This window comes from Akebia trifoliata, chromosome 5 (genome assembly GCF_017979445.1).
Source record: "Akebia trifoliata isolate Shusen 1 chromosome 5, ASM1797944v1, whole genome shotgun sequence".
In the NCBI taxonomy this organism is placed as follows: domain Eukaryota; kingdom Viridiplantae; phylum Streptophyta; class Magnoliopsida; order Ranunculales; family Lardizabalaceae; genus Akebia; species Akebia trifoliata.
In genome coordinates, this window is record NC_141379.1 from 23533394 (window position 1) to 23536929 (window position 3536).

A 3536-nucleotide genomic window follows, 5' to 3' on the forward strand; every position below is an offset into this window, starting at 1 on the left:
TTCGCGTCTATAACGAGTATTCTATTAATTTTCTATTCACATGGTTTGACTCGTCCGAGTCACATCGGGGTAACTTGGATCCTAGCCGGTTAGTACAGTTCATTGGGCCCCCGACCAAGGATCTTGATATTGAATCCACAAAGGTAGGGCTGGCTGGTTCAAAATTTCCCGGCCCTAAATCCGGGTCGAGTTAGGATTTAGTAGTGCCTTACTTAGAGATGCAAAATAAAGGCCTGTGGCCTGCAGCCTGAAGGGACGGAGCCAGGATTTTGCTCTCGTTGGGGTGCAACCAAGAGAGAAAATGTTTTTGCTGTCAAATGCTCAAAATGCCCTTAATTTTTTAAGGTTGCATAATTATTGAGTGGGCATTTTAGGTAATTTGACCTCAAAGAGGACAAATGACCAAAATATCCTTATTTTGTGACTTATTACTTGAAAAGTATTTTAAGTCATGTAACCAAAATATCCTTTCATTTGTTTTCAATCCTTACAAAATTCTAGCAAATATATTAAACCAATCACAACTCTCAAACTCTGAATCTAAAGTCTTAAACTCCAACTCTGGGCTCTCAATACTAATTTCTTTTTTATTTTATATTTTTGCTAAGTTTATATTTTATATTCAAATCAAAAATTGAATACAGACATGACAAATGTATACAATAGCATCGATAGATCAAGATTTTTTGAAACCTATGAAAGGATAAAATCCTCTCCCATCTAGACCTCTCATTCACATCATCAACACATATTTTGAGGTGGGCATGTGACATCATTCAAAGAAGACTCTATCTAATTAGTGAAAAATCTCAATTTAAGAGAATTTTTTTTTTCTTTTAGATAATTATTAATTTGGATAAGGGGTAAAAAGGACAATTGTAATTTAAAAAAGATTAAGATTTCTTTTTAGGATTTTTTTATTTAAAGGCCTTAAGGCCATTGTAAAGAAAAAAGAGGAAGGGGAGAAACCAAGGAGAGGAGGACATGTAATCGTGAGATTTATAGTAAAATGGCTTCACAAACTCGTGAACATAGGCACGTTTGTCAAACCACATAAAAAATCCTTACGTTCTTTATTGTTTTACATATTTTTCTGTTATTTTGTTAGTTTAATAATGAAATTGTGACTAATGTTGATTTATTACAAAATCAACCTCTACAATTGGCATCGTCCGTGGGAATGAAGGAAGAACACTCATGAAAACCATAATAGTAAGAATGGATCAGGGAACTACGAAAAGGAATGATTTGGTTTTTAATCAGGAGTTGGCGGGCTACCCCCAAGATGAACCCTTGTGGGTGTAAAGTTTGCAATTATAAGATTTTTTAAATGACTTTGCCCAGGTTGGATCACAATGGGTTATTGAATCACAAGGGTGGAGCCATGATCAGGGCTTCCTAATCGAAAGATGTAAAGTAAAAAAAATAGAAGGGAAGGACGTGGGTACTACTACAACCAAATCGAAAAAAAAAAAAAAGGGGTTGGTTTGTCCAGTCAAAAGATAAGTAGTATTAAAAATAGAAAAAGAATTGGGGAAGGCTTTTGCGTTCACATTCGATCACATGAGCATCAAAAAGAAAACGAGAAAAGATAGAAACATGCCAGAAAGGTAGATGTGCGATTTGAGTAGAGAAAGAAAAAATAGTTTGTTGGATCAAGGTCTCTTAGAAATGATTGTCGAAAGAGGCAAGCGAGTCTGAGGGAGCAACAAATCATGAGAAAGAAAGGTGTAGCAGCTACGTTTCCTAGGAAGGAAATAAGTAGGAGATAGAGTTGTGGTTGGAAACAAGGTGCAGTCATGCAACACAAGGAGATCTAAAAAGAGAAGAACGAAAGAGGGCCCTAGCCGAAAAAAGGGGGTGTAAAAAGGAAAAAAATGGAAAGGAGTTGCAACCGCAACACCAAAGAAGAAGCTCGTGCTACTCATTGGCTGAGAATTGGAAACATTAGATCACAAAAATGTGGGTGTCGTGTAGGGTATTTCTCAGACAAGCGACACGTGGCAATTTCGAGGAATTTTAACCGAAGAACCGAATTATGCGATAAGTTAACCAACATTAAAACCAATCTCCCAAGCTACACAAATGTAGAGGTCAGAGCAAATTCTGTAAAACCTAAGACATTAGGTATAAATGTTCCCACAAAAATCAAGGCAAATCACTAAGCAAGTGCAACCACTTCGATAAGAATTACAAAAAAAATCCAGGGAAATCTTAGGGCGAAAAACATTATAAGTACAAGGGGGCAATACACCCAAAAGGTATGAAAAATCCTCTCTGAGAACACTCTATTAGATTGGGATTAGAAATTCTAACTTGGGCGTCGAAGTGGTTTTGTTGCAGGCCCTCTCCCGAGCACAGGAAGAATGGAATATTCATACCAGTGAGAATCGTGAGGTAGAGCAAATTTTTGCATCTACAATTTGGCATCGTCTGTGGGAATCATTACAAAGAGAAAACGACCAACATGGTGAGAACGAGAGGTGAAGGATGTGGAGAGCCAGTGAATCCCTTACCAATGAACCCACCTCCAATGTCACAAGATCCAATGATGGCACTACATCAATTACTAATAGAGATGATGGAAGAAATACGTAAGGGATTAAAGAAGCAAAATGATGAGATTACAACAATAAGGGGGGAAACGAAGAACTCAGACAAAGGTTGGGCTAGGGGACTAAAATAGAAGAGATCTGACAAGGGAAGGTGGACAAAGACCCCTACCCCACGCAGTAGAATGGACCGGGGATGAGCACACTATTGACTTGGCAGCTATCAAAACACAACAAGGAAGTTTAGATGCTCGAAACCCAATGACAAGGGAAGAAGTCAAAGAAATGTTGCGAAAGAAAGATGAGGAAATCGTTTGAGGAAGGGATCCAGGATAGAAAGCTCAAAATGCAATTCGGGAACTCAGGGAGATACCATTATCACCAGCAATAATGGGATCCTACCTCCCGAGGGCATTCCATCCACCAAAGTTCAAAACGTATGATGAAAAAAAAGAATCCTATGGATTATATCCTTCACTACAGAAGTCAAATGGTCTTGTACCAGAATGACGATTTATTACTCTGCAAGCTCTTCCTATCAACTCTAAGGCAATGAGCTATGTCGTGGTTTTAGGGATTGCCCACAGGATCAATAACAAAATTTTCCAAACTGGAAGAAGCATTCGCCGGACAGTTCGTCCATTTATGTAAAAGGAAAGTCGAAGTAAACACATTTTTCCATCTACAACAACAGATCAGCGAAAGTATCCGATCTTTTATGACTCATTTTTGAACGAAAGCGCTAACCATCTAGAATACAGATGAGGTGATCACTTGTGCGACCTATATAGTAGCAATTGTCTTGGGAATCCAATTACATGAGTCACTAATCAAGTTTGACCCATCAACTTGAAGACCTCTACACAAAAGTTGAGAAATATATCCTGGTGGAAGAGTTGCTGAAGAGCATAGGGCAAATAGCACAGACAGTTGTTGTTAGTATGGCAGATCTAAAGGTCCCAAAAATTGCGACCTAGCCAAACA